Raw genomic sequence first — 14,054 nt, forward strand, 5'->3', positions numbered from 1 at the left:
CCATATAAAAGAAAGTTTTTAAATCGGAAAGCTAGTTACGGGATGATAAAGAAAATTAAATAGTTTTTTAAATTTAATTAGTAATAACTAAATTTAAAAGATGAACATAAACAAACGGATATAAACGAACACGAACGAACGAATTTAAATGAACGAACATAAACGATCGTTCATGAACGTAAATGAACAAACGAGACATTGTTCATGTTCGTTCGTTTATTTAAATGAACAAAAAAAATTGTTCATTTTCGTTCATTTATTAAACAAACGAACATGAACGAATTTCCCGCCGAACGATTCATGAACGGTTCACTGAACGTTCGGTTCGTTTATAAGCCTAGTTAGATAAAAACAAAAATAAAAATAATAGATAAAAAGAGATGGGATGTGTGACAACCCTCAAATTCACATGTATTCCGTACAACTTATTAATGATAATTAAAGTGCTTGGCGACTGTGTGGAATTACTTAACTGCTCTCTGATTACTGTGTTATACTTACATGTACTTGTTAACCTACTAGTAATGTACACAAAAGTTACTAAAGAGTCCTGTGTGCTTTCCAGAATGTTAAAAATTAAAAACGTTACAAAATATATATATATATATATATATATATAGGGCCGCTAGAATGAAAACCACCTCGAGTTGTAATAACCGCGAGAACTACACCCCACGGGTGGGCGTTCACCATGATTTTTTTTTACAACTACATGTGTGTATTATAAACACAGCCGTAAAAAAAAATTTAAACGCCGCGGCCGAGGGGGTAGTTTTTTACACCACAAGTTTGGTGTTTTTAATTTTTTTTCTTTTTTCTTTTTTTTTCCCCCAAACTTGTGGTGTAAAAAACTACCCGCTCGGCCGCGGCGTTTAAATTTTTTTTTTACGGCTGTGTTTATAATACACACATCTAGTTGTAAAAAAAAATCATGGTGAACGCCCACCCGTGGGGTGTAGTTCTCGCGGTTCTTACAACTCGGGGTGGTTTTCATTCTAGCGGCTCCCTATATATATATATATATGTGACGCTTTACGGATTAATTAAGCACTTTAACGGAACAACATCGAACCGGACAACCGGACTTTACCCGGAACATAAAAATATTGTCATTAACACTGTTTCTCTTTTTCTGAGCTAGTTAGAGTCCCCAAGTACCCTAACACCCGTTGTAAATTACAACACACATGACACTAATCTTGAACACTTAATTAAACTTAACTAAGGCCCTAACTAATTAGTTACAATCTAACCATGGAACCCCCCCCCCCCTAACGAGTTCGGTTCCCCATAGGGGACACCATCTTACAACCTTGATTATTTTAATCACCTTGCATATATCTAGATGACACAATATCCTTTGGTTAACTAGGAAATTTTGGTCTATAAGTAACAACATAAGTCCATCATTCATTCACCACCCTTAAACAAAAATCAACACTCCTCTCTCCCTTCCTCTTGACTTTCGGCTGAAACCATAGCACCACCCACCATCCATTTTCGATTTTGATCAAGTTATTTCAAGCATCCACAAGTGTGAAGGATCTCATACAAGGAAGCCCGGAGCTTGCGGATTGTCAAGAACCTCTCTACGACGCTTTTAACCACTCGTTTTTCGACTAGTTTCTTCCCTAGCCTCGAGCTAGTAGTAAGTGATTCTAATCACCTTCTTAAGCTTGTCTAAAGTGGTTAATAAGAATTTTGTCGGATAAAAATCATGAACACTAGAGAACAAAACTAAAAGTCTACTAAAAATGATGAACATGTTGGTTAAAGAATGAATATTAGTGTAAAACTCTTGGATCTTGTTTTGTTATGATTATTGGTTGATTATCTGATGTTTTGCTGATTAATATTAGTGTTTGATGTTGTTGTGGTCACTAAACATGATTAACGGAATCAATCGAACACAAGTTAGTAAGATAAAGAGTGAAAACATAATATGTCCCGGTTTTACAGCCAAATTCAGTTGGCTGTAAACAGGTTGTAAACACTACGAAAAACTGATATTTTGACTCTAAAACGTGTTATTATGAAATACGGTTCTAATGGCACCGGAATCGTAATTTTTGGACTCCGTTTATTATTTTAAAAGCGTCTTTTCGTAACAGCAGCTAGAGCTGCAATTTTTCTGCTGAAAAAGTGCGTCTTGTTTTCTGTTATAACTTGTAATCTGTGTGGAGTCTGATCACGAAATTTATACCATAGTTGACCACCGATTTATTTGTAATTACCCCACTGGAGTTTCATAAATCGGACGCTCGATGAATTTTAAATAAATTATCTCGTGGACTGTGGTCAGAAAAATATAAATCTGAATTCAGTCCGGAAAATGAATTTTTATAAAATATTGGCAATGAACCGGACCCCGATATTTTTACACAATAAAATTTGGAACGTTTAAGGCATTCTGTAAAAATTTGGGAATTTTTGGAATAAGTTAACTATTTTATTAAAATGTCCGAAAACAGCCGGTTTTGAATGTTAATGCTGAATTGACATAAGTTGTGACTTGCGTGTCTAAATGTCGAGTATGCTATCTGTGAATGATCTAACATGTTATCTGTGTTACGTGCACTATCGTATGTATGCTTATGAGTGGGGAATGGATGGGAAGTATATATATACGGGCATAAACAGTTAAAGTAATGCATGCTATGTGATAGATACGTGTAGGAACTTTGTGCTCTATTTGTAAGACACTAAATGACTAACTGTAAATCATACTAGGACGTGATTGACCGACCTTGACTGTTAGCGATATTTGAGAATCTAACCGAGCAAACCGAGGTGAGTTCACACTTTTCTACAAAGCATGGTAAATTCCCGGTGGGAATGGGAATGGGTACAGGAATAGGGATTCCTCGTCCTTTGAGACGTGTTCAGGAATGTAAATTCCTCGTCCTGTTGGGACGTGTTAGACTTACTGGACTAGAACTCTATCAGCGAAGTCCCTCCCTTTTTGTATCGACTTAATCCCCGAGGCTATGGCGAGCGGGTCATTAGTTAAGAGCACTATTAGGTTTAACAAACCTCACACCGTGCCAGTCGGACAGGCGTGTACTAATGGACTATGGCACGTCGCTGGTGATAGAACACCGACGCTAGGGCACAATTGATTTTTGTTAGTAGTCGATATGATAAACGAGTCTGGTAGTTTAAAATACTGGGGTAGCTCCCCACGGCCAAAGTGTCGGGCTGGATAGCCAGGGAAGGTGGACATGGGATGGTTAACAAATAAACGTTTTCGAACTATGGGGTAACCCCCACGGCTGGATAGCCGAATGAGATTAAACTATGTTTTTGGAAACAACACTAAAATGGACAACCAACCGTGAACTCACTCAACTTTGTTGTTGACTCGTTATTACATGCTTTGCAGGTCATTAGATGCCATGGAGCTTGCATATGGAGGTGGTCGTTGTGGGATGCGAACTGATATGTCCCGTACTTAATGAATAAACTTTATGAACTTATTAAACCTACGTTTTGGACTTTAAACTTATGAACTATGGACTTATGTTTTGAACTTATGTTTTATGCTTCCGCTGTTAACCTAAAATCGGTTTACTTCCTTTTGGTCACCAATCGTATTGTGTTTGGTTTTATTTATTTAATTATGTTGTTCAATATGATTGGTGGCTCGATCCTGGTCATGTTACGCCTCCAAGCGGTGATACTCCGCATGGTGGATTTTGGGGGTGTGACAGATTGGTATCAGAGCCATTGGTTATAGTGAACTTGGTTTTAAAAAGGGAAAAGCTTTTTGATAAAACCAGACTATAACCTGTACAGTGCTCAATAATCCACGACGACGCTTCGCTCCACGTGCAAGACTCGACACCATAAGTGGTATGATATACGTTATATTGTCGGTTAGATAGTTCTCACTGTGCATTAGTTAACGTGATAATTGCTATTTGAACCTTGTGTGCTTACTCTCTCCTGTCGTCCCACACTCACGCACTTTCGCGACACTTTCCTCACTTACGTTGCTTCATTATGAAGATCATGAGCAGACGCGGAGGACGTATCAACCTCACTCAAGCCTAGTTGACGGCTTTGATCAATGAACGAGTTGCTCAGGCACTCGCAGCTGTTCCTGCAGGAGGTCAACCTGCACAGCCTCCTGTGTGAACATTCAAAACCTTCATGGATTGCCGACCTAGCACTTTCAGCGGCACAGAAGGAGCTGTAGGCCTTCTTCACTGGTTCGAGAAGCTCGAGTCCGTTTTCGAGATGTGTGATTGCCCGGAAGATCGTAGGGTGAAGTATGCTACTGGAACGCTCGAAGGAGCTGCGTTAACCTGGTGGAACGCTCAGGTTCAGCTGCTGGGGTTGGTTGCTGCTAATGCCACCCTATGGAACGGTTTCAAGGAACTGATCAAGGAAGAGTACTGCAGTCGGGATGACATCCACAAACTGGAGGTGGAATTTTTCAATCTGAAAATGACGGGGTCTGAGATTGAGGCGTATACCAAGAGGTCGAATGAACTGGCCATCCTGTGCCCTACTATGGTGGACCCTCCCATCAAACGTATTGAGCTTTACCTCAAGGGCCTTGTACCCGAGATTCAGAGTCACGTAACTCCAGCCAACCTGGGTACCATTCAGCCAATTATCAAGTTGGCTCATCGTCTCACCGACCATGCGGTGGAGCAAAACAGGCTACCCAAACGTATCAGTGCCACGGCTACTTCTGATGCACCTACCGACAACAAGCGAAAATGGGATGGGAATTCAGGCAAAGGTTCTACTTCAGCTCAGTCCCAGCAGCGAAAGACAGATGAGTACAGGAGCCCCAGTCAGCAGTCTTCTGGGAATCAAGGTCAGGGTGGATACAAGGGAAATCACCCCAAATGTAATCGCTGTAACTTGCACCATAGTGGGCCATGTGGTAAAGGAAACTGTCATCGATGCAACAAGCCTGGTCACATGGCAAGGGACTGCAGGAGTCAGCATCCAGCAAATCAGAACCGGCAGCAACAGCAAGCCCCACCCAATCAACGCCAGCAGCGGCAACAACAAGGTAACAACAAAGGATGCTTTCAATGTGGCGCTGAAGGCCACTTTAAGAGGAACTGCCCCCAGCTGAACCAAAACCAGAACAATAACCAAAGAAACGGGAACCACAATGGAAACAACAACGGAGGCAACACTGGAGGTAACAATAATGGCAATGGCGCCCAAGGTCGTGTGTTCGTGATTGGTCAGGGAGAAGCAAGGAACGATCCCAATGTTGTGATGGGTAAGTTTCTTCTGGATGACTTCTTTGTTACTGTGTTATTTGATTCGGGTGCCAATACTAGTTACGTGTCCTTAAAAGTTAGCCAAATGCTTAAGCGCACTCCAACACTTTTGAACACCAAACACACGGTAGAAATAGCAAACGGTAAAAGTCTTGAAGCCACACACATAATTAAGGGCTGTAACCTCGTCCTAGCTGGTCAGACCTTCTCCATCGATCTTATCCCTATCGTTCTGGGTAGTTTCGACGTCATTATTGGGATGGATTGGTTATCTCAACACCAAGCGGAGATTATTTGCAAGGAGAAAATCGTCCGTATCCCTCGTTCTGATAAAGAACCCCTCGTGATTCGTGGCGACAAGAGTGGTGCTATTGTAGGCATCATCTCTTTCCTTAAGGCCCAGAAGTGTTTGCGAAAGGGCCACGCCACTATTCTAGCCATCGTTTCTGATTCATCCGCGGAAGAAAGGAAGATAGAAGACATTCCTATTGTGCGCGACTTCCCTGAGGTATTTCCTAAGGAATTACCTGGTCTTCCGCCTCATCGACAAGTCGAGTTTCAAATCGAGCTAGCTCTTGGAGCAGCACCAATAGCTCGTGCGCCTTATCGACTTGCTCCATCAGAACTTGAAGAACTGTCCACGCAACTACAAGAACTCTTGGAAAAGGGTTTCATACGTCCTAGCTCTTCGCCCTGGGGAGCTCCAGTCTTGTTTGTGAAGAAGAAAGACGGTACTTTCAGGATGTGTATTGACTACCGTGAGCTCAACAAGGTGACTGTGAAGAATCGTTATCCTCTTCCACGCATTGACGATTTGTTCGACCAGTTGCAAGGGTCGAGTTATTACTCTAAGATTGACTTGAGATCGGGCTACCATCAGTTGAGAGTCCGAGAGGAAGACGTCTCCAAAACAGCATTCAGAACTCGTTACGGCCATTATGAGTTTCTGGTTATGCCTTTCGGATTAACCAATGCACCAGCGGTCTTCATGGATCTCATGAACCGAGTATGCAAGCCTTACCTGGATAAGTTTGTAATAGTGTTCATCGACGACATCCTGATCTATTCTAAGAGTCAGGAGGAACACGAGCAACACCTGAGGCTAATTCTGGAACTTCTTCGAAAAGAGCAGTTGTATGCCAAGTTTTCTAAGTGTGACTTCTTGCTTCGCGAAGTCCACTTTCTAGGCCATGTGGTGAACAAGGATAGGATTCATGTTGATCCATCCAAGGTTGACTCGATCAAGAACTGGCCTGCACCCCGTACACCAACAGAAATACGCCAATTCTTGGGTTTGGCAGGATATTACCGAAGATTCATCAAAGATTTCTCAAAGATTGCACAACCTCTCACTTCACTGACTCAGAAGGGTGTCACCTATCGTTGGGGTGATGCACAGGAGTCCGCATTTCAGCACTTAAAAGATAGACTTTGTAGCACACCTATCCTCCCATTGCCTGAAGGCACAGATGATTTTGTGGTTTATTGCGATGCTTCCATCCAGGGACTTGGTTGCGTGTTGATGCAACGTGACAATGTCATTGCCTACGCATCACGTCAACTTAAAGTTCACGAAAGGAACTACACTACCCACGATCTGGAGCTGGGAGCAGTTGTTTTCGCGCTTAAGATATGGAGACATTACCTGTACGGTACCAAGTGCACCATTTACACCGATCACAGGAGTCTCGAGCATATCTTCAAGCAAAAGGAGTTAAACATGCGACAACGCTGATGGGTAGAGCTCTTGAATGATTATGAATGCGCTATCAAATATCATCCGGGCAAAGCCAATGTTGTGGCCGACGCCCTCAGTCGAAAGGATACCATACCTAAGCGTGTACGTGCGTTACAGCTGACCATCCAATCTAACCTACCCGCTCAGATTCGCGATGCTCAAACTGAAGCATTAAAGGCTGAGAACATCAGGGCTGAGTCCCTATGAGGATCGAGACAACGGCTAGAACAAAAGGAAAACGGTGCCTACTATGTTAACGGACGCATCTGGGTTCCTCTGTATGGGGACTTGCGCGAGCTCGTGATGGATGAAGCGCATAAGTCTCGTTATTCAGTACATCCTGGTGCAGATAAGATGTACCACGACTTAAAGACTACATACTGGTGGCCTGGTATGAAAGCCAGCATAGCAACCTACGTCGGTAAATGCTTGACTTGTGCGAGGGTCAAGGTCGAATACCAGAAACCATCAAGCCCACTCCAACAACTAGAGATTCCGAAATGGAAATGGGAGCAAATTTCCATGGATTTCGTTACTGGCCTGCCTAGATCTCAACGTGGAAACGATACCATTTGGGTGATCGTGGATCGACTGACCAAGTCTGCACATTTTCTGCCTATCAAAGAAACGGATAAGTTTTCTACTCTAGCAGACATCTACTTAAAAGAAGTGGTATCAAGGCACAGAGTGCCAACCTCCATCATTTCTGATCGTGACGCGCGTTTCACCTCTGAACTGTGGCAAGCTATGCACATGTCTTTTGGCTCACGATTAGATATGAGCACCGCTTATCCTCCACAGACGGATGGGCAATCAGAACGCACCATCCAAACTCTTGAAGACATGCTTAGGGCATGTGTAATCGATTTTGGTAACGGCTGGGAAAAACATCTCCCGTTAGTGGAGTTTTCATATAACAACAGCTACCACACCAGCATCCAGGCCGCTCCGTTCGAGGCATTGTATGGACGCAAGTGCCGATCACCTCTCTGTTGGGCAGAAGTTGGTGACAGTCAAATCACTGGCCCAGAACTCGTAGTAGATACAACAGAAAAGATTGCTCAGATACGACAACGAATGGCGGCAGCTCGGGACCGTCAGAAAAGCTATGTTGATAAGCGGAGAAAGCCACTCGAGTTCCAGGTTGGGGATCGAGTGCTACTCAAAGTCTCACATTGGAAAGGTGTAGTTCGTTTTGGCAAACGAGGCAAACTCAACCCGCGATACGTTGGACCCTTTGAAATCATTGAGAAGATTGGCAAGGTCGCCTACAGGTTGAATCTACCTGAAGAACTCAGCGGAGTTCACAATGTTTTCCACGTGTCAAATCTGAAGAAGTGTCTGTCAGACGAGACCCTCATAGTTCCTCTCAAGGAGCTCACTATCGACGACCAGCTGCGATTCGTCGAAGAACCCGTAGAGATTACGGATCGAGATGTTAAGATTCTCAAGCACACCAGAATACCTCTCGTCTGAGTTCGATGGAATTCCCGTCGTAGCCCAGAGTATACCTGGGAACGAGAAGACCAAATGAAACTCAAGTATCCCTAGCTGTTTAAGAAAAATGCAACCACTACTGAGACTAAAGCTACTGCAGAATTTCGGGACGAAATTCCAAATCAACGGGGGGGATGATGTGACACCCCAGGGAAATCAAGAAAACAACGCAACTTAACCAGCTTCCTCAGTAACCACGTGCTAAATTTCGGGACGAAATTTTCTTAACAGGGGGAGAATGTGACAACCCTCAAATTCACATGTATTCCGTACAATTTATTAATGATAAGTAAAGTGCTTGGTGACTGTGTGGAATTACTTAACTGCTCTCTGATTACTGTGTTATACTTACATGTACTTGTTAACCTACTAGTAATGTACAGAAAAGTTACTAAAGAATCCTATGTGCTTTCCAGAATGTTAAAAATTAAAAACGTTACAAAAATATATATATATATATATATATATATATATATATATATATATATATATATATATATGACGCTTTACGGATTAATTAAGCACTTTAACGGAACAACATCGAACCGGACAACCGGACTTTACCCGGAACATAAAAATATTGTCATTAACACTGTTTCTCTTTTTCTGAACTAGTTAGGGTCCCCGAGTACCCTAACACCCGTTGTAAATTACAACACACATGACACTAATCTTGAACACTTAATTAAACTTAACTAAGGCCCTAACTAATTAGTTACAATCTAACCATGGAACCCCCCCCCCTCCTAACGAGTTCGGTTCCCCATAAGGGACACCATCTTACAACCTTGATTATTTTAATCACCTTGCCATATATCTAGATGACACAATATCCTTTGGTTAACTAGGAAATTTTGGTCTATAAGTAACAACATAAGTCCATTCATTCACCACCCTTAAACAAAAATCAACACTCCTCTCTCCAGTGGCGGATCCAGGAATATTTTTCACTGGGTTCACTTTTTTAGATACTCCAATTTCATGTAACCGAACATAAAGAATTTCGGGTCGGTTCGATGGTTCGGATCGGGTAAGGTTCATCACATAATAAAAGTACGATACAATGATGAAAAGAAAATCGTCATTAGAAATTTAAAAACACAATATAAAATACGATAGTCTTTACAAATAAAAAAACTACCTAAAGTTGTTGACGACGAGTTTTCATCTTTTGAAAACGTTGCATTACACTCTCAACGGAAACTTGTTGTAAGAACTCCTTTTCAATGTAACAAATGCAAGAATCATTCATGTATCTACCACTTAATCGAACTGTTCTGTAATCAAGTAAGCAATATTAACTTAAAAACCACTTAATCAAGTAAGCAATATCAACAGAACAGATGAACAGATGAAACCCAATTTTTAAACCCAATTTTTATTAAAATTATCCTATATAGTTGGTATGATTGAATTAAAAAAAAATTTATTAAAAACCACTTAATCGAATTTTTAAACCCAATTTTTAAACCCACTGTTAACTTAAAAACCCAATTTTTAACCCCAATTTTTATGTAATCAAGTAATCAATAGATGAAAGTTGTACATCAAGTAATCAATCGAGTAATCAATCGAACTGAGATGATGATAATCAATTAATTCGTATAAAACAAAGAGACATAAAACTAACTGTAAATCTGTAATCACGGAGTGACGGAGGCGGAGGCGGTGGAGCAGCAGGAGCCGGAGGCGGCGGAGCAGCCGGAGGCGGAGGAGGGCGGAGGCTTGTTTGCTGCGGAGATAATGCGGAGCTGCTGCTGTTCGCTGCTGATGTTCGTGTATTTGGCGGCCGTATGTTTTCCAATATAACCCTAAATGGGTTTTAATGTTTTTATTACTTTAAAGAAAAAAAATTAAAAGAGAAATTAAAAAAAAACGGACAAAAAAATATGCAGTGCCGAGATTCGAACCCGGGTGGGTTAGGAAGAAAAGCGCGATTTTAACCAGTGGAACCAAGGCCTTTTATGTTTATGGGTTCCTTTTACAATATACTTATGGGTTCCTTTTCAGCTTCTTATATATATTTATGCTAAAAATTAAAAAAAGACTGGGTTCCCGGGAACCCGTAATTTGTACGTAAGTCCGCCCCTGCCTCTCTCCCTTCCTCTTGACTTTCGGCCGAAACCATAGCACCACCCACCATCCGTTTTCGATTTTGATCAAGTTATTTCAAGCATCCACAAGTGTGAAGGATCTCATACAAGAAAGCCCGGAGCTTGCGGATTGTCAAGAACCTCTCTACGACGCTTTTAACCACTCGTTTTTCGACTAGTTTCTTCCCTAGCCTCGAGCTAGTAGTAAGTGATTCTAATCACCTTCTTAAGCTTGTCTAAAGTGGTTAATAAGAATTTTGTTGGATAAAAATCATGAACACTAGAGAACAAAACTAAAAGTCTACTAAAAATGATGAACATGTTGGTTAAATAATGAATATTAGTGTAAAACTCTTGGATCTTGTTTTGTTATGATTATTGGTTGATTATCTGATGTTTTGCTGATTAATATTAGTGTTTGATGTTGTTGTGGTCACTAAACATGATTAACGGAATCAATCGAACACAAGTTAGTAAGATAAAGAGTGAAAACAGAATCTGTCCCGGTTTTACAGCCAACTTCAGTTGGCTGTAAACAGGTTGTAAACACTACGAAAAACTGATATTTTGACTCTAAAACGTGTTATTATGAAATACGATTCTAATGGCACCGGAATCGTAATTTTTGGACTCCCTTTACTATTTTAAAAGCGTCTTTTCGTAACAGCAGCTAGAGCTGCAATTTTTCTGCTGAAAAAGTGCGTCTTGTTTTCTGTTATAACTTGTAATCTGTGTGGAGTCTGATCACGAAATTTATACCTTAGTTGACCACCGATGTATTTGTAATTACCCCACTGGAATATCGTAAATCGGACGCTGTAACACCCCAAAATGGGTTTGATAATTTAAACTCGGTTAATATAAAGGAACCGGGTAAAATACCGTTTAGGGTAAAAACGGAACCGTAAATAAAATTTGACAAGAAATATTTAACCAAGTGGTGACATGTATATAAGTAACAAGATAACGAGTGTAAGTCTCATTATTAATTGAAACGAAGTTTAAGGGACCAAAACCGTTAAAAAGGGAAACATGATTTATTAAATAAAGGAAAACACACACACACACACTTGGTGTGTGCGTGGAACGATCAGGAAGAAGAAGAACAAGGGTTCAAACCCTTGTTCTTGATAAATCTTCAAATTGAAGGGTGGAATGAGGTCCAAATTCACAACTGAACATGAATTAACGATCACTTTCACAAGGGGATCATAAGGTATGTCTTAAAATTTAGATTTGATGATCTTGTTCGAAGTGGGTTATGATCAATCCATGAATTTGTATGAAATTAAGCATGTAGAGGTGTTAGAAACACCAAGTAGAACTTATGTTATGAGTAATTTCAAGTAATTGGGTGATTTAGAATAAAACCCATTGCATGAGTGTGAAGATGATGATCATGATGAACTTGAAGATGTTATAGTGTGATTTTGTGATATATAGGGTGTAGTATGATAGGCTTAGATAGATAAACTTGATGTGGAATTTGTGATTATGAGACTTTGCTTGAATGTAAGGGTTCATAAGATGAAATAAGGAAGAACATGCTTAAAGCACTTGTACATTATGCTTAGAAAATGATACGCGCACCAGGTGTTTGATGAAATGTCTAAAAGACAATAATAAGTGAAATTGTATGCAAGTAGTGGGTAAATGAATATAGTTCATGTGAGGATTATGTAGGGATGATGTCGAGTATGTTTTATGCCTGTTTGAATGGATTAATGATGTTAAGTATGCTTTATGTAGGTCGTATATTAGATGTGAATTTGATATGGTTGTTCACATGTATAAGCATATATGCTAATAAGAATGTGAATGTAATGACATGAGTGTATAGGAATCATGTCAAGATGGATGGAGCGTTGAAGGCTAACGGACTAAGAAGACTCAACCAAGTAAGCGAACGCAAATACGGACGCGCAAGGTAAGTGAATCCCGGACTTACACTTTAGATGTAAATTGTAATGTAGTACAATGACCATTGTGAATCATGTGAGAAAGTATGAAACGATGGAAGTAACAAGGTAAGCTTACGGTAAATAAGTCGAAAGTGGTTAAGAAATAGTTTCTATTAATTATAGGTAAGAAGGAAGGTTACATGATGATATTATTCAAAAAGATGAAATAAGTAGTTATACGCATAGGCATGAGTTTGATTGTAAGTAAGTAATTGGAACTCATAGGAGAGTATGACTAAGAACGCGTAAATGTGGAGAATTATGTGTATACGATTTACATACATAGACGTGTGTATTTAGGACTTGTAAGTAATACTGTGTAGAAAGTAAATTGTAAGTACTTGTATGGATAGAAGGGGTATGTATGCATGATTTGGAATTTAGTTATATGCACAAATGAATAAGACTTGTTATGCGTATACATAAATATGTTCGTATGAATGAAATCTAATGATGCTAACCGTTTTCCTATTGAGAATGAAATGCGGATGCAGATATACTTGTAATGGAAGTTAAAGGTAGACACCGAAATCCAATGCGGGTGGTTTGAATGGATGAAGGGATGGATTAACATGAGCGAAAGCATGATATGTTGACGCCTAATTACGCATGTTTAAATCTTATGTATGATGACACCGGTTACTAATGATGTGATTGTACGCGGTGTCTACAGGTTGTACAGAGCTGTGGATTCTCATCATGGAGTGTAAGCGGTCGAAGATCGAGTCAAGTCATGGATGGTACGTGTGGGCGCGTGGTCACGTAAATTAATATAAGTATGTCAGAATTTTATAAATTTACAGAATGCGTTAATGTATTTGATGTAAAAGAGTGATTTAATGTATTTCTAAGTATGTTAGAATGAATATAATGAAAGAGAATTTTTAAGTTCGTATTTCCGCTGCGAATCTTAGGTTAAAACCTGATAAGGCGTTACAGACGCTCGATGAATTTAAATAAATTATCTCGTGGACTGTGGTCAGAAAAATATAAATCTGAATTCAGTCCGGAAAATGAATTTTTATAAAATATTGGTAATGAATCGGACCCCGATATTTTTACAAAATAAAATTTTGAACGTTTAAGGCATTCTATAAAAATTTGGGAATTTTTGGAATAAGTTAACTATTTTATTAAAATGTCCGAAAACAGCCGGTTTTGAATGTTAATGCTGAATTGACATAAGTTGTGACTTGCGTGTCTAAATGTCGAGTATGCTATCTGTGAATGATCTAACATGTTATATGTTTTACGTGCACTATCGTATGTATGCTTATGAGTGGGGAATGGATGGGAAGTATATATATACGGGCATAAACAGTTAAAGTAATGCATGCTATGTGATAGATACGTGTAGGAACTTTGTGCTCTATTTGTAAGACACTAAATGACTAACTGTAAACATACTAGGACGTGATTGACCGACCTTGACTGTTAGCGATATTTGAGAATCTAACCGAGCAAACCGAGGTGAGTTCACACTTTTCTACAAAGCATGGTAAATTCCCGGTGGGAA

General features: G+C 40.0%; 2 long non-coding RNA genes across 2 annotated transcripts; one reads left to right on the top strand and one right to left on the bottom strand.

Moving 5' to 3' along the window:
• Positions 1–9,501: 9,501 nt before the first annotated feature.
• LOC110906892 lies at positions 9,502–10,286 on the bottom strand. The gene is made up of 2 exons (XR_002573900.2): positions 10,115–10,286; positions 9,502–9,761 (listed from the first exon to the last, which is right to left on the bottom strand). It is a non-coding gene; the product is annotated as an uncharacterized LOC110906892 (long non-coding RNA).
• Positions 10,287–11,666: 1,380 nt separating this feature from the next.
• On the top strand, positions 11,667–13,413 carry LOC110906887. Its single transcript, XR_002573899.2, has 3 exons — positions 11,667–11,793; positions 12,418–12,504; positions 13,212–13,413. It is a non-coding gene; the product is annotated as an uncharacterized LOC110906887 (long non-coding RNA).
• The last annotated feature ends 641 nt before the right edge of the window (positions 13,414–14,054 follow it).

The sequence above is a fragment of the Helianthus annuus genome, chromosome 2 (assembly GCF_002127325.2).
Source record: "Helianthus annuus cultivar XRQ/B chromosome 2, HanXRQr2.0-SUNRISE, whole genome shotgun sequence".
Classification (NCBI taxonomy): Eukaryota; Viridiplantae; Streptophyta; class Magnoliopsida; order Asterales; family Asteraceae; genus Helianthus; species Helianthus annuus.